Here is a 24689-nt window from a genome sequence, read left to right as displayed (position 1 = left end):
AATGTTAGTTTCAATTGCAACCTCTATTATTACCGTTTGTTATGATGATGATGATTAAGTATTTAATGACTCAACAAAGCAACATAGGCTGTGCTGTGGCAAAATAAATAATTAAAAAGATCAATATTAAAAGTATAGTTACTTCCTGTGCCGAATAAATGTAACTGTTGTAGATAGTCAGTTTCTTCAAGAAATTCTAATATGCGAGCAAAAGGCACTTAGGGTTTATCTTCCAGTAGAAAGGCTGGATAATATAGAAGATATCCGGGACGTTCTTGATAAAATAATTCGCAGTGCAACAGAATGTGCAATACAGTTAACTATCGCCGGAATTCCCACATAGCGGAGTGTCCTCACCCTAAGGAAGATGTCGATGGGTCACACGTGAATGCCCAATTCTCCATCGACATATTAAAACTTCATGACGACGGTCTCTGTGGTGCGAGCAATCCCATACCCCCAGACGTAGCTTGACGACATGTAGCTTATTATCTGTACCAAAGTTTTACCCAGATTATGTTTAGCTTATTATTTATTTTTTCTGCCATTCTAGCTGCTAGTCATTATAATATTTTTTTAAACTGGTTACAAAACCCTTTTAGGCGTCGCAACGGTTGTTTACAGAGCATTCTTAACAGAGGCCGCTAGCCTCTGAAATTCACACATGGCTTGGTACATATCAAAACTTTATATTGTATTTTACTGGGAAAGCAAGGTTTACCCTAGAAGTAATCCTTGCACAAGCAAATTCTTAGAATCATTGAGGGAGCCGACAAGCAGGATAGCTCTCTGGGAGCCCACAAACGAATTAGCTTTTTTTTTTCAAATTGTTGCTAACATGTATTTAATAGCCATTAGCACACCACGAAGCTCTGCTGTAAAGATGTTGGCAACAAAGTCAAGTCGTCTAGCTTTCATAAAGTGCTCTGAATACGAGTGTGCAGCCGGTCCGACAAATTGTGGAGTTTTTCTGCACCTTCAGTGAAGAACTGTGCATATCCATTATGCTTAGCTTGCAAGCTCATAATCTCTTGTTAAAAAATTGGATGTGCAAACGTTCGTTGGTTGTGTTTGGCCAGAGACAGACAAAGGTATTATCCACCGCCCTCCAAAGCACCCAGCTTTGAGCTCTCGTCATCAAGCTATGTTTAAAGAATCGGTAACCGAGTGGACTACCGCGCACCAGCTTGGAGTGCGTGGTGTTAAAGCTTGCGCTGCAGTGGCTAGGAATCCTGGCCTAAATCCCCAACCCTCCCCGTTCCGAGCTGGATGAGCATCCTACCGACGTGCGGTCATGTGTCACTACTGCGTGTTGTACGTTAAAGTTAGCAGGTTAGCGGCTAGATTGCACTGGCTAAATTGCTCATCTACGGCTGAAAGTCAACTGTCGAGGCAGGAAATATTCAGGCCGTATAGACATGCACACAAACACCAAGCTACGCTCAGTGACTGCAAGCTGCAGGGTGCACACAGGCTTTGAATGACAAGACTTAAAGGCCGTACTATACATGGCTTGTTCTCAAAAACCCGTAAAGAGGGAAAGCCTGGAAACAACGAAGGATGGGTGTTCAGGATCAGATTTGACCTTATGACTAGCATAGGCTAAGGTACAGTCTTCGTTTGTTATTGTCATGTCTTAGCATACAAACTAAGGACATACTATGTTCAGAAGGCACACGGGCAAGTCGAAGCCCAAGTTTGTGAAAGGACCTTTATATATATATTTTTTTTGAAGAAGAAGAAGAAGACGGACGGCGCCGAGCCATATACAACAGCACCGTAGTCGAGACGGGAACGAAACGGCGAATTGCAGAGTCACAGAAGGCACCTTCTGTCCGAACCCCAGCACATATGTCTGAGTACCTCCAGAACATTAGCAGATTTAAGAAACTTTCACTTCAGTCAATTTAGATGGGCCTTTAAAGTACGTTTCTTATAAAAAAAAACAAAAAAACAAGATCTTGTGTTTATGCCTAAAGGTTATGTCAGTATATAATCATCTGCAAGCTGGGATCTAGTTACAACCCCCGGCGCAGTGCAAAGGCACACACACCATTTATTCTGGTGCAAACCGGAAACAACTTTTATCGGCGAACTCGCTCATCCTATTTATTACTATCGACAATTGGCGCTCAAATATTGAAACGTTGCATGAGGAGAAAGCGATCTGGACATCGTCTACATGAAATAAATAAAAACAACGATGGTGGCATCCTTGCAGATAGGCTCTTTATCTTAATTTAAAAAAAAAAGGTAACACTTAATACGCCTCCGCTTAGGACACAATTCTCCTGAGTAAATACATCGGAAAGCGTGCATCCTAAGCGGACCTGACAAGCACGGTCGGACAAGTTCCTTATACAATGCAGCGTATGGCTACGAACAACACACCAAGACAGGCCCCGAAGTATTCCGTACCGCCTTGTGGTATCGTAAGCATTCTTTAAATAAAAAAAAATATATATGAATACAGAAACACAATGCTGCCGGATCACAAATGCCTGAGGTGCAAAAGTCTCCAGAAAAACAAATGGATTAAAGATTGATCGACCTCACATAAAATCATACTGGTTTCAAAAAAACAAAAAAAAAGATGCTGCTCTAGAACGAATAGCAGCCTTCTGTTTATGAATCTTTCGTAGGTTTCTTCTAGATTTAGATAAAAAAATTCCCACAAACGAATTAATAACGGAAACAAATATCCCAATTATTCATTCTACAAGTGCGTCAGAATTTCATAAATACGATTTGGAACAAGTGCTGACTTCTTCCCTACTGCAACGGCCATTGAAAACTCGCACATTGTGAACGGCCGGTTGTAACAGGCCGTTCACAATGTGCGAGTTCTAAAGAAATCACTGGCTGTTTTTCCGACAAACAGCTGAACTTTTAAAATTTAGCTGTTATATGAGGATTTGAAAATTTCTCGAAAATGATCAGCAAGAATATCAGTCTGTTTATTTAGTGACGCCCATGATGAAGGGAAAATAGAAATGCTGATTCGTAGGTACCCTGAATTATCCTAACGCGATCCATTACCGGTCTTGCATGAAAAAGAACTGTTCAGGAAACAGACATGTTTCACCCTTGAGTTCCTCTTCACTTGTTTTCGTGTCCAACAAGCTCTTGTTGTGGACTTTTTCATGTGTATCTTTATATGAAGAGCCGTGTGCCGTACAAGCATTCCCCAAGCCCTATTTTGAGCGTTCAAGGCGGTCGTAAATTTCTTGTTTCACCAGGGCTTCCATTTCTTAGAATATTATCAGAATTTCGGCGAATTGACAGAAAAGCCGCAGTTATAATTTCTTCTGTAAGGTAGGTACATGGTCGCTTCCTTAGGAGACAGATCAAAATAAGGTGGGATCGATCACTCACTGCCTCCAGAAAAAATAGGTCAGGCGGCTTTATCAAACTTGAACCTTGGAACAAAGGTTCGAAGAAAAGGATGTGCGACAACTTTTCTCGATGTTCTCGGTAACTTTCAATGGAACAATTTTTTTTTTTTTCAGAGGAAAAAGTCCGGAATATGCTGGATGGTGGCCCCTACAGTTTGTACACTAAGGCAAATCATATTGGACACATCAGCCACGTGCTCCTTAATTGAGCACTTTGCGGTAGTGTCCCTTCCTAGAGAGTTCCGTGACCTATGGCCGAACCGCTGGAGTTCCGCACTTAACGTCGCACTCGGCACTGAAGGCCTTTACAGTGTGCCCTGTGGTTTGATTGAAATTCAAAATAATATATTTGTCTTTCGTTCCACAAGTTCATGGCGAACGGTGATTCGTCGTGCAGCTATAACTCCTTGGCTGGAAAATCCCTCAACTATTCTGGCTCAGGTGAGTCAAGCAAGACAGTCTAGAAAACGACCCCTTAAAACTGTTCAGTTTGCGGTGTGGACTGACGCTTACTTTGTAATCGGAAAGGAGACTCATGAACTCTGGGGACCAAGAAGGGAGATAGTTTGCCCTTGTGCTTTTCACCCTTTCTGCGCAGTTCAAGAAACTTTGGGACTTTCTGCAGTTCAAAAGCTAGCTTCACTGTGTCAAGTGCTTCGGTGTGGTATCTTTTCAGAGGCCGATCAAGGAAGTATTTGTCACTCAGACCCTAAGCGATGGGAGGAATATTCGGTGTCGGTGTGCACCGCCAACCATGATGCCTAACGAGGGTTTATGTAATGTGCCATAACCAGAAAGGCTTAAATGGCACAGTCCCTCTACCAGTGCTGCCTAAGCACGATACATCAGTGCGGATCCAGGAACGGAACTGTTTTCACCTAAGGTTGGCCCTTGCCGCCTAATAAGCTGAAAAAGGAAGGAAGAGAATGTTAAATAAAAGAGAAAGCGGGGAAAGAAAAAGTGAAAGAAGGAGAAAGAGGGTAGAAGAGGCGACTGACTGCATCATCCTGGTCGGGCCGAGCCAGGGCACCCGACTACGAAAAGCAGGGGCCGAAGTGGTATATCGCCTAGCCCGGGGTCCCCGAAGACTCCAAACGTATTTTGGCTTCAGCTCAACCATAACGATACCCCTTTCCCCGGACACGCACTAAGCCACACACAGCGAGGTGTGAGTTGATAAAATCCACGTGGCTTGGGGTCTGTGGTGACGCCACTCACCAAACACCTACTAATGCAGGTGCCCCCTGCGGTGGGTTTGAGGGACCACATGGCTAGGGCCCGTGTTGACTTTACTTCCGATGCACCTAACATCTAAGGTGTAGGCGCCCCCGGTGCGGTGTTCTTATGCGTACCGGATGATGAGACAATATTTTTCTAACATTGATAACAAAAAGGTATATTGTTAAACGTTAGAATTTACCTTAAACTGAAAACTTCCCTAACAGGTTATATGTATTTCCGTCATCTGAAGATAGATTGCTATCAGCTGTAAGACTTTTTTTTTAATTCGTTTGAGCACAATGTGCGATACCGTTAGTGAAATCGCCTCCAGGTCAGAATCATCAACCTACTGAATTATCGCAAGTGAATGATCATTTTGCTAAACGTGTAAACAAAAGGCTGAATTGCACTTTCAAAAAGAGAATTGTTTAAACCCAACCTTAACGTTTCAAAAGTTTCCTTTCAATTAAACTTCTTCGTATCTTAATTAAAATAATAAGCCACCCGACCACTTTTTAAACACACCCATTTTAAATATCGGTCCCCCGGTTGCTGTGAGTGGACGCACGAGCGGGTCCTACTTCCGTTTTATTTTGTTTACGTCGTTTTCTTTGCTCGTGTGCCACAAAATATGCGTGAAGTGACGGCGCTCGTGCGGGCTAGTGCGAAAGAAATGCAAGATGTAAAATAATGTCACGGGTGGTGACCAAAAGAACAATAAATAAACAGAAAGAAATAAACGTTTAATGTGGCGAACTTGTGCCAAAAATAAACGGGTACAAAAGATAATAACGGAGCGTTGCGGGCGTCGAAGTCGGCGTAACAGCAGAGTCGAACGCTGAGGCGAAACTGACACCGCTCGCCTTGCGGAATACCTTATTTACCCGACCCGCTTGGCTTTCTGGATCGTTCGGCGTAGAAGGTTCGGCGCGTGGAACATTCTAACCTCGAATCAGCAAGACGGCTCTCGAATTCACGAGAACATCACATTACAGTGTCAACAAAAATGCGCCTCCGCGGCCAGGAATCGAACCCTGGTTTTCAGCGGGGAAAGCAAGCGCGATAACCGTTAGGCCACGCGGTCGCTGCCTACTTAGCCAGCTGCGTGCGCGGCATTACTCCCCCTTTAAAAAGTGCATCGACCCGATGCAACCCAAGAACAAAACAAATAAAAATAACGGTGAACTAAAGAGTCCTTTGGAACAGATAAGGTCCACAGTCCTATCTAGCGTAGTACGGCCTCAGTCGCACGACCTGGACGACTTCCGGTCGTGGCGGGCGGCGTGATGATGTCCTTGTTCCGTCGGGCATCACCTCGTAGTTCCGGTCCCCGAGTCGACGAAGCACTTTGTAGGGTCCAAAGTAGCGCTTCAGGAGTTTCTCGCTGAGACCACGGCGGCGGATCGGTGTCCACACCCACAGCCTGTCTCCGGGCTGGAAGTGGACGTCCCGGCGACGAAGGTTGTAGCGGCCAGTGTCGATACGTTGTTGGGCTTGAATCCGGAGTCTCGCGAGCTGACGGACTTCTTTTGCCCGTTGGGCAACCACCAGGGCGTCGTCGCTTCCGTCGACAGCCGGTTCGTGGGGTAACATTGCGTCCAGCATTTTTGTCACTTTGCGACCATAAATCAGTTGAAAGGGTGTAACACCGGTGGTTTCTCGCACGGCCGTATTGTAGGCAAAGGTGACGTACGGCAACACCTCGTCTCATGTCTTGTGCTCCACGTCGACGTACATGGAAATCCTGTCGGCGATGGTCTTGTTGAGTCTTTCCGTCAGCCCGTTGGTCTGAGGGTGGTACGCCGTGGTGCGACGGTGCCTGGTGTGGCTGAGACGAAAGACTTCTTGTGTCAGCTGGGCCATGAACGAGGATCCACGGTCGGAGATCAGGACTTCGGGAGCGCCGTGCCGGAGAACGATGGATTTAATGAAAAACTTGGCAACTTCCACAGCAGTTCCGGAAGGAAGGGCTTTCGTTTCGGCGTACCGCGTGAGATAATCTGTGGCGACGATGTTCCAGCGATTTCCCGACGTTGACGGCGGAAAAGGGCCAAGTAGATCCATTCCGATCTGCTGGAAGGGTGCCGTTGGCGGAGGAATTGACTGCAAGAGTCCTGCCGACCTCGTTGGAGGTTTCTTTCGTCGCTGGCATTCATGGCATGATCGTATGTATAGATGGACGGTTTTGGGGAGCTTGGGCCAGTAATACTTGTCACGAATACGGGCCAGTGTCCGGCTGTGACCAATGTGTCCGGACGTCGGGTCGTCGTGGCAGGCTTGGAAAATCTCCTCTCGAAGGTCGGTCGGGATTACCAGCAGCCACGTCGAGTTGTTGTTACCGAAGTTCTCTTTGTAGAGAACTCCTTGTCTAATGGCGAAGGTCGGCAGGACTCGTGAAAACACACGTGGTATGGCACTCCCACGCCCTTCCAGGTGCTCTATTAGTGCGCGCAGCTCAGGATCGTCTCGTTGACGTCGGGCCATGTCGTCGGTGTCCAGCGCGCCCAGGAAACACTCGTCGTCATCGTCGTCACTGCTGTCGGAAGGTGTTTCGACGGGAGCTCTGGACAGGCAGTCGGCGTCGCTGTGCTTGCGGCCTGACTTGCAGACTACGGTCAAGTTGAACTCTTGTAGTCGGAGACTCCATCGCGCAAGGCGTCCTGACGGGTCCTTGATGTTTGCAAGCCAGCAGAGCGAATGGTGGTCCGTGACTACGCGGAACGGGCTTCCGTATAAGTACGGACGAAACTTCGTGATCCCCCAGACGACCGCAAGGCATTCTTTTTCAGTCGTGGAGTAATTTCGCTCCGCCTTGGACAACGTCCGACTTGCGTAGGCGATGATTCGCTCGGTGCCTTCTTGTACTTGAACCAGTACCACGCCAAGTCATGCGTTACTTGCGTCCGTGTGAATCTCGGTTTCCGCATCCTGGTTAAAATGTCCAAGAACAGGAGGCGTCTGCAGTCGTCGCTTCAGCTCGTCGAATGCCCGCTGCTGCTCCTCGGCCCATTCGAACTTCTCGGCGTCCTTCGTGAGGTTTGTGACCGGTGCGGAAATCCTTGCGAAATCTCGAACGAAGCGCCGATAGTAGGCATATAGCCCAAGGAACCTTCGCACGGCCTTCTTGTCTCTTGGCACGGGAAATGCTGCGACGGCGCGAGTCTTCTCTGGGTCTGGACGAATGCCTTCGTTACTAACCGCGTGACCTAGGAACTTCAGTTCGTCATGGGCGAACCGACACTTTGACGGCTTGAGGGTGAGTACGGCGGTCCGTGTGGCTTGGAGAACAGCTCGGAGTCGTCGCAAGTGCTCGTCGAAGTCACCGGAAAACACTACGACGTCGTCGAGGTAGACGAGACAGCTCTGCCACTTCAGTCCCGCCAGTACGGTGTCCATGACACGCTGGAAAGTTGCTGGCGCCGTGCATAGTCCGAAGGGCATCACCTTAAACTCGTACAGCCCATCCGGTGTGACGAAGGCTGTCTTCTCTCGGTCCCGTTCGTCGACTCCGATCTGCCAGTAGCCGCTCTTCAGGTCCATCGATGAAAAGTATCGAGAATGGCGCAGCCGGTCCAACGTGTCGTCGATGCGGGGGAGTGGATAGACGTCTTTCTTCGTCACTGCGTTCAGCTGCCGGTAGTCCACGCAGAACCTAAGCGTCCCGTCTTTCTTCTTAACCAGTACGACTGGGGAGGCCCAAGGACTGCTTGAGGGTTGAATTATGTCGTCGTTCAGCATCTCTTGAACTTGCTCCTGGATCACCTGCCTTTCTTTGGTGGAGACTCTGTATGGAGATCGGTGCACAGTGCGCGCGTCGTCCTCGGTAGCGATGCGGTGCTTCGCAACGGCGGTTTGGCGCACCTTCGACGACGTCGCAAAGCAGTCGCGGTATTCGGCGAGGAGGTTAATCAGCTGACCTCGTTTCGGGCCCGGAAGCGTAGGGTCAATGTCGAGCTGTGCTGGCGATGTACTGTCTTGCTGAGGTGGCGAGGATTCGTCAGCAATGGCGGCGATTTCCGCGGAGTTTCGGAGTTCCTCGACGTGGCCAACGGCTGCCCCTTTCGTGAGGTGTTGCGCTTCGTTTCGGAAGTTGGTCATGAGGACCACAGTGCGGCCACCCTGAAGTTCAGCTACCCCTCTTGCGACGCCTATTCCTCTACCCAGAAGCAACTGGAAGCTCCCCTCGAGCAGAACTTCGCCGCACAAAGCTTCGATGATCCCGACAGGTACGAAAACACTCGACCGCGGCGGTAAGTTTACGTGATTTGCGAGGACTCGAACCGCGGATGACGTCGCTTTGGGTTCCTCCGGTGGTGAAACAGGTTTTCGCAGAGTTAGCCGGTTCGCTCTGAGGTCGATGACGGCACCATACTCGAAGAGGAAGTCCATTCTGAGGATAACGTCCCTCGAACAGTCCTGCAGAACGACGAACTTCACAGGGCACGTCCCACCGTGGATCTCGACGCGAGCAGTGCATCGCCCGACTGGTGTGATGAGGTGCCCACCGGCGGTTCGTATTTGAGGGCCTTCCCACGGCGTTGTCATTTTTCGCAGGCGACGAGAGAGCCTCCCACTCAAGACTGAGTAGTCAGCTCCGGTGTCCACAAGTGCCTTAACGTCGTGGCCGTCGATTATAACGTTTAGGTTGTTGGACACCGATGCAGGGACGTCGTTCTGATCCGTAGCGTCGAGAGAGCGGGAGCGCTCCGTCGTTCTTGGAGGCTCTTTACTATGGTCGTCTTCGGCAACGCCACCTCCAGGCGTTGCCGCACTTAGTTTTCCCGGCGACGCAAGGGCGACAGGCTCTCTCGGCGGGGTCGTGGCGCTGGAGACGCAGAACGTCTAGGCGACGGTGAGCGGGACTCACGGCGGAGAGGCGTTGAAGATGGCGAACGTCGAAGGTACTCCTCGATGTCAGGAGGGCGTTCGTCGTACCTTGGGCGCGGGTCGTTCGGGTGGAACCCGCGCAGCCCCAGTTGTCGGTAGGGGCATCGACGGTATGCCCCTACCGTCAAGTAGTGGGGGCAGTTGCTAGGTGCCGTAGTTTTTTGCCGGTAAACATTAAGCTTAAAATATACTACGCCTTATTCAGTTCTCTTTTGAATTACTGTCACTTGGTATGGGGAACAACTACAAAGACATACTTAAATAGCATTCTATTACTTAAAAAAAATATATTGCGTTTTATGCCGGATGTTCCGTATAACTATCATACTGAATCTTTATTTCATAAATACAAAGTAATTCGTGTAGAAAATTTCTATCTGTACCGCCTACTTCATTCAATCCGCTTCTCATCTTCTACGTTCATGAATTTTTTTATATTGCACTTCCGAATTAATTTACATGAAAGCACAATCAATACACGTTTTCCAGAGAAATGGTTGGTTCCTCGAAATCGCACAAACTACAATCTTCAATCTCTTCACTACCACATTCCAACATTCTTAAATAAATGGCATCTTCATAGTAGCAATGCTTTCACTCTTCCTAAAAATAAACTTCGCACATACTTTGCTTAAAATCACAAGAAATGTTTCTTTTTTTTTCTTTTTTTTTTACACGTTGGTCTGACGTTGTGGCGTGAGAAATGTATTAATTTGTGATATTATATACTTTACAGAATGTTCATAGGATATTTTCGCGAAGTTACTGCTGTCTTTTGTTACAGGACCCCAGACCCCGTCAAGCTGCTCACATAGCAGCTTTTTGTCTGGAGGTCCCTCCAGTGTATATCTGGAAAAGAAAGCTTGAATTGAAAATTGAATTGAATTGAAATTGAAATGTGGCCGGCTTCACCGCAGTGGTAACACAACGGGCGTCGATCGGCCGTCCTCCACACGTCGGTCTTTCGTGGCGGAGCTTGTTCTGGGCAAGGGTACGCCCGATCTTCCTGGCGGCGGGAATACTGCGGCGCTAGAGGTTCACGTCGAGGTGGCGCCGTATACGGGTGAGCAGGGGGTGGTGGTCGTCGGGTAGCTGCGGCGTAGCTCAGCTTTGGTGGTTCAGGAGCGGCGCTGGCGAGAACTTCTGGTTGCAGCGCCCGCTGAAGTTTTTCCCGGACAATCTCGGCGACTGAGGGCGCAGCCGGGCTTGTGGCAGGAGGTAGCAGCTTCCTGATTTCCTCCCGCACGACGTCCCGGATAATCTCGCAGGAGGTCCGGGCTATTGCAGGTCGAAGTCGAGAGGGCCGCGACGCCGGGAAGTCGCTGGTAATGGGAGGCCCGTGCTTGAAGGGCACGTTCGATGTTTGTTGCCTCCGTGATAAAGTCTTGGACGGTGATAGGCGGGTTCCGCACAAGGCCTCCGAAGATGGTCTCTTTCACCCCTCGCATCAGGAACCGCAGCTTCTTCTCGTCTGAAGCGTTTGGGTCGGCGCGGTTCATGAGGCGGAGAACGTCCTCGACGAAACTTGTGACGCTCTCGTCTGGCCCTTGACTTCTTGCTTGAAGTTCTTCGGCCCGCTGACGTCGCTGCTGGCTTGCAAAAGTGCGTCGAAGCTCCGCCTGGAAGTCTTGCCAGGACGAAATCGACGCTTCGTGGTTCTCGAACCAGGTGCGTGGCGTGCCTTCCAGAGCGAAGTAGACGTTCTGCAGGCACTGCTCCGGAGTCCAAGCGTTATGGTGAGCAACTCGTTCGTAATGTTCCATCCAATCTTCAACGTCCTCGTGGACCTCCCCGTGGAATGGCGTCGGAGTCCGGGGTGCGACGGGAAGGTATACAACAGCGGCGGCGGACGGGTTCTGCGACGACTAGTTGTTCATCGTCGGCCACGTTGGCTGCCTGGTCCGGGGTGGCAGAAGTTCGTGTTCCGGGGGTAGACCTTGGGTGCGGCGACTGGTCCGAGTTTCAGGTTCCGCGTTGAGTGGTCTTCACACCGGGCTTGAAATCGGGCCCGCACTGCGGGCCCTGGGAGGGGAACGCTGCACGGGCATGCGGTACCCAGCACCTCCACCAAAATGTCACGGGTGGTGACCAAAAGAACAATAAATAAACAGAAAGAAATAAACGTTTAATATGGCGAACTTGCGCCAAAAATAAACGGGTACAAAAGAGAATAACAGAGCGTCGCGGGCGTCGAAGTCTGCGCAACAGCAGAGTCGAACGCTGAGGCGAAACTGACACCGCTCGCCTTGCGGAATCCCTTATGTAGCCTCTCGGCTTTCTGGAACGTTCAACGTAGAAGGTTCGGCGCGTGGAACATTCTAACCTCGAATCAGCAAGACGGCTCTCTAATTCACGAGAACATCACATTACAGTGTCCACGAAAATGCGCCTCCGCGGCCAGGAATCGAACCCTGGCGTTCAGCGTGGAAAGCAAGCGCGATAACCGTTAGGCCACGCGCGCGCTGCCTACTTAGCCAGCTGCGCGCGCGGTAATATGTGGCTGGTGGCGGGTACGAGCCAAGGGGGATTTTGGCTGACGCAATTCCAAACATGACTGGCTTGTAAATAGATATGTTTACAAGCCGCTCATTCCCACAACCATATCCTGTACACCTTATTTCAATTTGCAGCCATCAGCAGCCATGTGCTGCCTCCCCCTCGGGTTCGTCGAAATCACAAGTTAAAAAACTATCTTTACTCTAATTTTGCCAAATATGCTTTATAGTTAAAATATTTCATGGTACAAAGGCTACGAATCTCGGCATAGTTTGACTTAGCATTTTGCAGCCCTAATCAGTTACTAAAATACCGAAGCCTCCCCCTCCAGTAGATGTTCAAAGCTGAATTCTAGTTAGCTTCTAGTGATTTATACGTTTATTATCGCACACGAGACTGTGCTTGGAGTCCTGAGCGTAAAATTAATAAAGATTCCCAGTTTTATTTCAAACTCGCATGAATACATATTTGACATATTGCATTTTAAACAGGAGGTAGGGTTTCCAGTTTGTTTAGTCATTCCATCAAAAGCTAAAGATTCTTTGAAACTGACACCAAGATTACCACGTAGCTCGCATAAAGCCTGATACAGTGCACTTCTATACAACAGTCTGCTTCCAAAGAAATATTTTTGGGATGAATTAGCTTGAAAACGGTCAGTGCGACCTTATTCAATCTAAAAAAAATTGATCGCCCCTAAAATGTTACCACTTTTTGCAGCTTCCTACTTTGCTGTAGGTTAAGTCCACGCCTGAATCCCGGCTATCATTTTACTAGCTCCATATAATAATTATTATTTTGTAACTATCAGTATTATACTGTTTCCATCATGTAATGGCGCAACAGCGTCGGTGGCTAAATTAATCCCCACGGAGGTTGACTGCCGAAACAATACCTGTCCAAGCATTAAAATTATTTTATCCCATTTCTTGCTTGCTCTAGACGAATGCGGCGAGATGTCTTTACTATCTCGTTTTTTAGAAAATTGTCCTCACAGAATCCTAATCTTGTTTAAATCTTTAGTCACTTCTTTATACACTGATCACCACTTTGTTGTCCACAGATATTACTGACACACGTCAGTCTATGTCGGTCATTTGATTATTAAGTGTGTCAGCGTTATAATTATAATTGACTAAACAAGAAAGGGTTGTACATACCGTGTGCAACATCACGTTGAGATATGTTAGAAGGGAAGAGTTTGGAAAGGGCTCTTTCATCCTGGAAGCCAGAAACGACGTTTCGCAAAGAAAGTGTATACCCAATTTTGTACTTGGTCGGTTTTCTTCATCTGTAGATCCTGAAAGGTTTGTATAGATGAGCTAAATGTTGTTTCTAGGGGAGATATAAAACCACATACAATCTCGTGCGCGGTCAATACGCTGATGCATGCAGGGTGTCTCATTTCATTTTAAACATCTGTAAAATAAGGGGGTGGTAGTTGGACGAGTTCTGTTTTCACTATGTGTTTACAGGCTTGGCGTACACTAGATAAGGTGATAAACGGCATCCTAATTTGAGTAATTAACTAAGGTTCGTAGATTTACCTTTTAAATACTGGTTTTATAAGTCATGTTGCAAATTCAGTAATTACAGCAATTACTACGAGAGTTCAGATCAAATGAAAAAATGTGCGAAAATGTTGTCTTTTTACACATTATTTATCCAATTGCGCGTTTCTTTTTGCCTCATTTAATAATTGCACGACAAAAAACGCATATATTTTTGGCCGCAGTTAGGGTTGAAAGATTCACGTAGTTCTTTAGGCTACGTCGTCAGTTGTTTCGTCGGGGCACCGATCAAGGACACTCTTCCGAGGTAGTGACCACATGATTCAAGCAACGACGTTACTCTTCCAAGCGTCATTGTTGGCAAGGCTTGCGACGCTCTTCTTGAGCGAAATTTGTAAATCAAGTGAAACAACGCGAGAATTCTATCATTAAATGTTTATTAACTTTTCGCAAACGTTTTGTTAATTAAAAGTTCCTTTTAATAGCAACTGCCGTGAATGCGGCGAATTCCAACACGACCTCGAAAACCAATAATTAAAACGTTTATTGAGACACTTTCGATAAATATCAACTTACCGGTATGAACATATGCTCATCTTGTGGCCGCCGAACTAGTTAAGTACATGGTGAAACTAGAACTCGTCAAAGTCACATCCATTATATTAAAAAACAATGAGTTTAATTAAAATCAAATTTTGTTCATTTCTTTATTAAGCACCCTATTGCAAATTTTCCTCAATATACTGTCCTGGAGCTTGCTAGAAAAGGCTATGACTCCGCGTTTTAGAGGTGTTTGGCAAAAGACATGGCTGGAACATTCTGTTCACGACAGAAATATGTCCTGTGATGAAACAGTGTGTATGCTTTAAACACTTGCCCAATGCACGCTCACAAAGAAAAACATAATAATCAGGTGCGGACGTTTTCTGGACTTCAATATTTGGCGACTATTTTGAGTACAGCGCGGCATTCGGTGCACGGAGTGAACCCTGGGAATACTTATACTTAGGCATCTGTTGAGATTGGAAACCACAATTTAACAAATAACCATCTACTTATTTTATATTGCAACCTGCCCTAAGAAATGTCAGAAATCTTGGAGTGAGTTGAAACTGTCACCTTTGATGTGGTAAATTAAGAAATTTTCGTTAGAATTGCCGGCCTTTGCTTTAGGTCATTTATCAAATGGAAAACAAACCAAAATTGGAATACTTTTTTGTTATCAAGTAAAATTTGACGGAGATATTGATATAAAAAAAGAAAACAATGACCAAAACTTTTCTTTTGTTCATGCGAGTTCATCAAGCAATATAGATGTTGACACTCTCCGCTCTTGGTGTGTAGACCATCTGCGGATATTTGCTTGGAGCTGTCCTTAAACGCGTAAATAGCCTGCCGGAAATTGATAGATACGACCTCTGAAAATAAAGTTTCTATGTTGAACGTCTAAGTAAGATCAAACACGCAATTAACAAGACCATTGACAAAGGTATGTGGCAAGGACATATTAGTTTTTTAACATCTCTATCTTTCAGCATGAATCCAAACAAGAATGTCTAGAAGTCTACGAAAGGATGCCATTCTGCAAACTCTAACTCAAATAAATAATGAATCAGTGAATGAACGCTTATTTAGAAACTCGTGTCTGGGAGAGTTAAGGAAAATACGTTCTAAGTAACCTCAGAAGGTTTAATTCCCGCTTACAATACTAGAAGTTTTTTAGCACTCAATACTATTAGAGAATGATGACATCCATCTTATACTATTCTATCACCTCCGCTTCCTATTAGGATGCGCTGCGCATAACGCCAGGAAATATGGCACCCCTTGAATACTTCATATACAGAGTTTCATGGGTCGCAATTGCTGCATCATGACGGTTATTTATACTTAAGGGTTCCCTGGAGCTACTATTTCTGCGGTATGGAACTAACACAGTAAGCTGAACGTTCGTGGCAGATACAATACCGGCATTACCGCGAATGATTTTACGGGCAAGCGATGCATAGGCCACGGGAAGTACAGTCGATCCTTGGATATTACTACCAGGCGAGATTGTCGCGCGTTAATGCCACCAGGCGGCAACGCTCGAAGCTACACTAACCTTGGCCGTGCAGAAATTTTTGACGTCAAGAGAGCGATATGCATTCGCTGGCTGACTTGGACGTCAGAGGTAGAGAGCTCGCTGTTACGTTATTTTGTTTCCATATTCCTTGAAAAGGCCTTCAAAACAAACTCAACAAAATAAAATAGCCAAACGTTCTCACGATCTCATCTATGAGCGTGTACATTGTTGTGCGCCGGTGGGCTTATACTTAAAGGAGTTGCTTTTGAAAGCTTTGAAATTGCCCGTGAAATTGGAGTATAGTACCGTACTGTGTGGGCTCTCGAGAAAGACATATTAGTTCAGAACAGAAGCCAATCTATCGCAGCTCAGTGACGTCTTTGTTGAAACCAGCCCTATGGTCGCGCATGAAGACCATTGAACCTATTCCGAAAAAAAAAAAAAAAACAAGCACGCCCATAAAGTTAAAATTATAAAAACTATACACTCGATAATTACGATAACCACATATATCACACGATGAAATCACCTTGTAGCAGTTTAATTGTCTGTACCCGTTGCCGTTTGCCCCCAAATAATAGCAGAATTCCAAGTAACGTTATACTAACGTTCGTCAGATTTTGATATCAACGGTAACATTGTATCGTTACATTTTCCAGACGTTTACAAATCTCAGTAACGCGTTGATATATCACGAACTAACGAATAACGCTATTTATGTATTGTTTTACTTACTTTGTGTAACGAGTACAACAACTGTACTGGTGCAGTAGTTCGACGAGTGACACAATAACGGGCGGTAAAACATACAATCCACGATAGGTGGTAAAGCGTAAGTTTTCGCCTCGACCTCTTTAATAACCAACAACTTGAAAACAAACAAAACAACAACCGAAAATTCACCGAGCTTGCCAGTTAACGTTTTTGAAGTAGGCTCCCACATCATATTTGTTTTTATTAAACTAAATCGTTTGCCCCAAAAAATCGTGTCCGAACTAAGATGATGACACTGGCTGATATATTCATTACACATTAATCTCGTACAGGAAGGTGGGCATCGGGAAAACGCGGAGATGCCGCAACATTCGCCTCCGGGAGCACTAAAGTTCGTTAACAGGAACCGCGTGATAAAATATGGCATTGTGCTGCCGTGACGGCGCATGCACACCTATATTGGAAAGTGCCAAAGTGTTGTATCACCATAGTTACCAAAAGGCTTTTGAGATTGTAAATGCTTACAGAATACAAAAAGGAAAGCCCAACCTGCATAAGTCAGGTTTCCTTGTCATTGTTGGACAGTAAGACACGCTTTTTAGATCGGTAAAAATCGCCCATAGATATGTATATCTCTTACCACCCAATTCTATGATGCGCAGGTGCAATGCAATTCCATCACGATTAGAGTCATGCTTTTATGTTGTTGTTGTTTTTTGCGCGAGTTATTCAGGGTAAACCTTCAGTTGTTAGTCAGCGCTTGTAAAGTCCAGTTCTTTCCTCCGTCCGTGTAACATTCGTGCTGTTTCCATATAAACGCATACACGCTAACCGATTGAACCTGTCTGTTCAAGTCAAAAAGCTAACTCACCTAAAATGCCGTGAGTAAATGTAAGCATATTCAAAAGGCCCTTGACACGAAGCATATATTTTTACTGGAAGCCTGACATGAAACATCGGAATTAAAAAGAAAAATAGTATACAAATATCTTCAAATGTTTTAACCACGGTTCCGCTGGAGAAATGTAATAACGATATATGAATTTATTCCCCCTCCCGATTGAGCTTTTATTTCTCCTAGTATAGTTCATTTTATCATGGTTTTGAATATATTGGTTTATTTCGCAGACCTGTTCAATGTATCCTTTTAGTTCGCAAATATGAAGCAAGAGGACAAATTTTAGCATGCGCAGTAAACATTTTATTGAGCCAGTATCGCTCAATTCCTCTCTTCCGGTTGACCTATCAATGTAACCGACAGAATGTATTCAGCGAATGGCGCAGCACACACACAGACACAAGTACGCACGGGTAACCTCAGTTGTACTGTGAAATACAAGTTTTCGTTCTATTTCTGTTTTTATACATGAACTTTGAAGCATAATTTGCTTTCGGACGGCAGCTCAGTGTAACCTTTAATTTCGCTAACATGAAGCGAAGCGATGAATCGTAGCGACCACGACGCAATGAGTCAGCATTTATATATCCAGTGAACGGTTGACCAACTTAATGTAATTGCCGGAGCATTATCAGCGAACGGCGCAGCACGCGAACACACACACATACTCACAAAACTCACACATTTAAACTAAGTTTGTGGGAGCCGGGGGTGAAAGACGAGGCAGAGGGCACGTGACAGGCGGTCGGCGGGGAATACACGAGCTGGCGCGAGACATTGCAGGCTGAGCGAGGCTGGTAGCTGGACAAGGAACGTCGATGCCAAGCTGCCTGGCCTAGGCCTGGCCTGGCCCATAACGAACCCCGGAGCGGTCCACCAGCGAGGTCTGGAGCAAGACCGGTGGAAACAGCGAGCCCGGGCCATAAGACCTGGGCTATGACGACCCCGGGGTGGTTCCGCAGCGAGACTCGGGCATTGATAGCCCGGGACAGCCAGCCTACGCAGCGCTGGCGTGGGAAAGGCGATCCGCAGGCCTGGACACGGACCCCGACTGTGAGCTCTGATCGACGGGTGACAACAAGGGTCGACGGGCACGGACTACCGGCTCTCGACGACCGGCAACCGAGAGGTGCACTAAACCCATTCGCTGTCTTCTCGTTGCAGTGTGTAACTCCCTGGTTGACAAGCGGAGCGCATACCGATCGGGCGGCGATTACTACTAGTAGAGGAACCCCCATAAGGAACCCCACATTAAAATGGCGATTCCAACGTGGGGCCCGTTCGGTATGCCTCTGCTTCTAGTCGTCCCCAGAGAGTCCCACGGATTCGTTGAGCGGGTTCTTCACTAACGCTAACGATGCCCGTTGAGACAAAGTATTTCTGAATTTTGGTGATTTGTCTCACAGCAGAGCTCAGCAGGTGTCTCCTCGAATCGAGTACTTAAAGGTCTCGAAGGACGAGGTTGCGGACGTGCTTTCTCCGGTACCCCAGAATAGTGGTTGGCAGAAGGTGACGCAACCGGGGGGAACACGAGGAGCGCTGTTAAGATGTAAGAAAGTCGACTTCGGAGGCAGAGGAGAGGCACGGCAGGTTCGCTGGAAGGCAGGATAGCGACTGGCAGGAGGGAAAACAACCAGGACTTATTGAATATTTAGGATTTAAGCTTGGAGTGATGTGGTGAGCCAGTAAGCGCTTGTCGAGTCCCGGGGTGCAGATGGGTTTTTGTCAGTCGGTGTCGGAAAGATTGAGGGAATTGCAGTCGGCACCGGGAACACTGGCGGACGAGATTGTCAGCGGGTGTTGGATAAACTGGCGGACGAGATTGTCAGCGGGTGTTGGATAAACTGGCGTAAATTGCAGTTGAAACCGGGAACGCTGGCAGGCGAGTTAAGGAGCAGTATGATTTGTAACCGCTGGGCCAAGACGGCTAGTTACTTCGCGTCCCTCCAACCGACGAAAGGCGGAGGGACGACTCTCCCTTGAGGGGGTCGTTCCGAGAAAGCTACGAAATGTTTTACAGGATACTTTTTCGGCTTCACTCTGGCCGGTCGTGGCAGTGACAGCAAGGCTTTTAATAGGTTATGTCGCGTCACGACCTGGCCGGGGTTGAGGTGGTAGACATTTAGGTGGCTTGTAGTTGTCCAGCTTGCCTTGAGGCGTGAACGGTTTAAGCGGGCTTGCTCGCTGAGCTACCGCCCCCTCCGATGACCGAGCAGTCCCTAGAGCTCGTATGCACGTGGACGGAATGGGACGCTGACGCTTACATCGAGTAGCACATGGTATATGTAGCCGTTGTGGAACGCGGGTATGGAATATGGCCGTCCCACCACAGGCTTTGGGTCCCTTCGCTTGCGGAAAAGATGGACTAGGTTTACACCATCGTTACCTGTTCTGAAGGAAACTCACGCGTTGAGCAACGCAGCTAGTGGTTTTGCCGCATCGCTTGCTCCGAGATGAGAAAGGCACCCGAGGCATAAAGACGCGAGCGTCGTGTCTTACTTCTAGGCTTACTCGGCGAGATACAAACGAGGAGGCTTGCCCGGTTCACATCGCTGACTTGAAAAAATACTACTATTGTCGCGATGGGGAAGAGGTATAACATGAGGTTGCGGTAGGACACAAGAAATCCCCTGTTCTTGGCAACCCAGGAGCGAGCTGTGGAATGCAGACTTGCTGAGTTTGCCGCGTGGTATACGAACCCGTCGGCAAGCTATTTGGCGGTGGAGGCTATGGCCACTGCCACAGTCTGCGGCAGAGTACTTGTTCGTTGTGTGTTGTTTTAACACTTTGTTATGCGCAGAATAGCTTCTTGGAAATACGGCCGTAGACGGCGTAACCCAGTAAGCCCACCGGGAGGGAAGACGGGCCCATTCGTTTTCCCAAGTGCTCTGGGTGGCTGACAGTTGTTCGGCCTGACGAACGGTTCAGGCGGGCAGTTCTAATCCCGCTGTGACCTCTAAGCGCAACGGGGCAAGTCCGTCTGCGTCGGCCGGACCAGCTTAGAGCAAGCCCCCTGCTGCATCGCGGCGAGTGGGACAGCGAGCGACAGACAGGTCGGCATTGTCTGCCGGCTTCGCTAGCCACCACCACCTACGCCGCTTTCGGACGCTGCAACGTGGCCACTCCGGCAACAGCAACAGCGGCCGCCCATGAAGCCCAGCGGCTCCCTGAGGCCCATGAAGTGCCCCGAAGTCCGGGCCTTGAGGGGGGGAGAGGGGGGGGGGAGCCGGGGGTGACAGACGAGACAGAGGGCACGTGACAGGCGGTCGGCGGAGAAGACGCGAGCTGGCGCGAGACATTGCAGGCTGAGCGAGGCTGGTAGCTAGACAAGGAACGTCGAAGCCAAGCTGCCTGGCCTAGGCCTGGCCTGGCCCATAACGAACCCCGGAGCGGTCCACCAGCGAGGTCTGGAGCAAGACCGGTGGAAACGGCGAGCCCGGGCCATATGACCTGGGCTATGACGACCCCGGGGTGGTTCCGGAGCGAGACTCGGGCATTTATAGCCCGGGACAGCCAGCCTACGCAGCGCTGGCGTGGGAAAGGCGATCCGCAGGCCTGGACACGGACCCCGACTGTGAGCTCTGATCGACGGGCGACAACAAGGGTCGACGGGCCCGGACTACCGGCTCTCGACTACCGGCAACCGAGAGGTGCAGTAAACCCATTCGCTGTCTTCTCGTTGCGGTGTGTAACTCCCTGGGTGACGGGCGGAGCGCATACTGATCGGGTGGCGATTATTAGTAGAGGGATCTCCGTAAAAGAACTCCACAAGTTTTAGTGTGCAAAATAGATTATCGTTCAATTGCCCTTTTTATACAAGAACTTTGAAGCATAAGCAAGCGTGGTGCACTGAGCCAGCATTTAAACATCCAGTGAACGGTTGACCAACCTATTGTAATCGACAGAGTACGTTGAGCAAACGACACTTCGTATGCGCGCTCACGAAGATACGGGCAAACTAAGAGTTGCGAACTGCGCATAGATTATGAGGAAGTGAAATGGTCATACCAGAGTTCATCGATGTGCTACTATTAAGTGTGGAGAGTGGAAGGCGTATCTGACGGGTGTATTTACCCTGTCCTCTAAAGTGGTCTCTCGATTTTCGCCTGACGACGTTAAAAAAGTGTCGTGTTGCAGCGGGCCGTGATTCTGGTGTTGCAAGAAGAGCGGTGGTAAATGTTGCTGACGCCTGTACTCACGCAGAAATCGCCCTCTAGCTTGACAGTTCACGGAAACGTCGGCACCCGACAGTTATGGTGCCGCGACAAGAGCGACACTTGCATTCTCTGAAAACTTTTACCGCGACTTCTAAGACCAACCGCTAGGATCGGACATCTAACATGACACACCGTCCCGTATTATGCCATTTTTGCGATTTCGAGACCACTTTTGGTATACGAACAGGATAGCTTAGACGGTACACATCTGTCGGAAGGCGTTCTCAGGCGCCATTTTACCACCATGAACTTCCAGGTTCTGTATTGGGTTTTCCTCACAAGGAAACTTCATAGCCCAGCTAATATCACGTGATGTGAATGTCATATGAGCTGGACACGTGTAAAGCTAATAGGACTGTCGGTCCAAAAATCTGGTGACTAAAAATATTTCAGCATAAGTTTCTAAATATTTATTTAAAAAAAAAACATTCAAAGAAATCGTGAAGTACTCCACGCAAGCTGTCGTGCCAAACAATCTCCAGTCTCGTTTTTGAACGTTTTATAGACTTTATGTATTACATGTAACTTGGAGACTGTACTGTTGTTGAAAAAACTCGTAAAAACATCAAACACTAGGTTCTGGTAAATCAATTCTTATGAAATAAATTAGATGCGAAGTAACGTAATTAGTATTTCCAATTCTTTAGCGTGACATCTGCTCGAATCGCTTTCGCTGTGTCACAGGAAAGTGCCCGCGAGGTGGCGTACTGACGCCTCTCGTCGCTAATCAAGTGACGGACTTCCGTCTCTATATCTTCCAATACGACATGCTAATGAACTTTCTCACCATTACTTTCTATGCGCGTGGAGGCAATGTTTCCGAGATCGATAGACTTCCTTGGCGCCGTGATGGACTGCGCCCGCTACAACAGTTTGGAACATAAAATCACATGTGCTAGTACTTGGTGTACACACGTACTCATCTCTATTTAGTTGTCCATAAAGAAGGTAATTCTTCGAAGGCCAGAATGGTCCCGAAGTATAAAAACGAGGTGGCTCAGAAAAAAAGCAAACATTGTAAGCGTGTACAGTTGTAAACCCGAGACTGGAGATACGGACAAGAGACAAACACAGAACGACACGGACGAAGTCTCAAACGCAGCTACAAACTTTATTTCACGGGACAAATATATATATCACTCGCCACCCTTTGTCCTCCTCTTTTTCCGTTCCTTTTGTGAAAGCCCCTACCCCTTCCCTCTTCCTTTTCCCAGGCCCTCACACATTCCAATCAAAAATATGCTCAGACGGCGCCAACTCAAAGTTGCCGACAGATCCCCTGTCAGCAGCCATACACCGCGACATTCCCAGGTCACTCCGGTTCTCCGGAACCAGTGGCAAAGCCGCCGACAGATCCCTTCTCAACACACATACACACCGCGACACCCCCCGAGGTCATCACGGTTCTCCAAAACCAGTCAGCCGCCAAATTGTTCGGATTCCGAACTTTAAGGAGCCCTGCAAGGACTTTTTACTGGTTTTTAATTTGCACCGAATTTGAGCGTACTGAACGTAGTAACTTAATGGAACTTTTCTTGAATTTTGCTTTATTTTAAAATCTATAGGCAAATTAAAAATTACAAAACAAGCAAAAAATGACTTCCCTCATGACGTCCTTGGTTGCTCGAGCGGCCGTGAACTAAAGGGTGGTAGTGAGCTCAGCGAGCGCTCACGGCTGCCGCACTGCGTGTCGACGGCTCGAGAGGGCGCCACTAAAGCATGTTCTGGATAGGCTGTAAGAAGCGGGCAGCCAGGGCGGCTCGCATTGCATTTGCTGAGCGATTAAACACCAATTCTGTATGACACTTCATTGGGTACAAGCAACAGCAAACACGGCGTAAAGATGAGTTCAGAACGGAAGCCACTTCGCGCTGCCATACCGCCAAAGGGCCAAAGCGCGAACCAAAGCTGCTCGCCGAGGGCCTTCGCAACGCTCGGAATCGGTCGGATCCTCGACTGCAGCGCCGCCGCGTACATCCGGGACCTTTCTATACTCGCCGCTCGTCGGTGCCTGATCCCACTACACCTTTCTACAGGTTTTCCCGCTAATTTTATTCCAAGCGACGGAAAGGTTAATCCAAGTGCCACCCTATTTATTCCAAGCGCCCCATAATTTAATCGTTGCGCTACCCAATTTAATTCCGGGGTCAGTCAATTTAATCCGCAATATGTATATGTACCTATTGTCTTCTGGAACTACCTCAAGGATGACGCCTGGAGGACGACGTCTAGGACAACCTCAAGTACGACTTCTAGGAAGACCTCGAGGACGACGCCAAGAGGACGACGTTTAGGACGACTTCAATAACGACGTCTAGTACGACCTCGTGGGGAATGGTTGGGACGACCTCAAGGACGACCTTGAGGAGAACATGTAAGACGACCTCAAGGATGCGTTTTGGACAACCTCGAGGACAACATCTCGGACGACCTCAAGAACGACGTCTAGAACAACCTCAAGGACGACGTGCAGGACAACCTCAAGGGCGACTTCTAAAACAACCTCACGAACGACACCTAGAGGACGGCGTTCTTTAGGTGTTGTCCTCAAGGCTGTTTTAGAAGTTGTCATAGGCGTCGTGTTGAGGAAGCCGAAGAGAAGAAAGAAGAAAGCACGAGAAATTGAAATACTTCTCGAGATTTTAGAAAGAGGAAGATGAGGGTGCTGTTCTTTTTACCATTAAACCCAACGGTCACATAGACCTTCTGATGCTAAAGTCCACCGTGTCATTGATAGATCTTTTAAGAATTCCACATGGTGCCGAAACCCGGCACAGAGCTTCAAGTCATCGTATCGTGCTCAACAAGATGTTCGGAAGGCAAGTGAAACGGAAATCTTATTGATCACAAAGAGCCAAACGACGGAAGCATTACGACCGGGAGAAGTAACGCGAAGATAAACCCTTCGGCTTAGAGATCTACAAGGTTGGAAACGGCATCAGCTGACCACTGAGCTCACAAATAGCCATGGATTGGTTGAAAGCCAAGCGTTCAGCCCGACGGGCCCAGAACACGCGGCTGATTAACGACGCCGACACGATCTTGAATGATCCACAGACAGACTTAGGCAGGCTCCACGCGGTCAAGAATCGGCTGTCTGCCAGCAACATCGAGCTAGACCGCATCAACGAGGAGCTGAAGCCACTATTGCCAACGACGGAGCTGGAAAATGAGTACGCTTCGGTAGCCGAATACCAAGACCACGCCATCAAGATTCTCGCAGAGCTGCGATACAAGATCGAACACCTAGAGATCACCAGACGGAACCCTGTTCCTCCTACAACG

At 47.9% G+C, this 24689-nt stretch overlaps 1 pseudogene; it reads right to left on the bottom strand.

The window, feature by feature from the left end:
- Positions 1-24689, bottom strand: part of LOC115328954 — a 121176-nt pseudogene that overhangs the window by 88201 nt on the left and 8286 nt on the right.

The sequence above is a fragment of the Ixodes scapularis genome, unplaced genomic scaffold (genome assembly GCF_016920785.2).
Source record: "Ixodes scapularis isolate PalLabHiFi unplaced genomic scaffold, ASM1692078v2 PGA_scaffold4__175_contigs__length_147842914, whole genome shotgun sequence".
NCBI classification, from domain to species: Eukaryota; Metazoa; Arthropoda; class Arachnida; order Ixodida; family Ixodidae; genus Ixodes; species Ixodes scapularis.
This window is presented reverse-complemented; position numbering and strand designations above follow the sequence as displayed.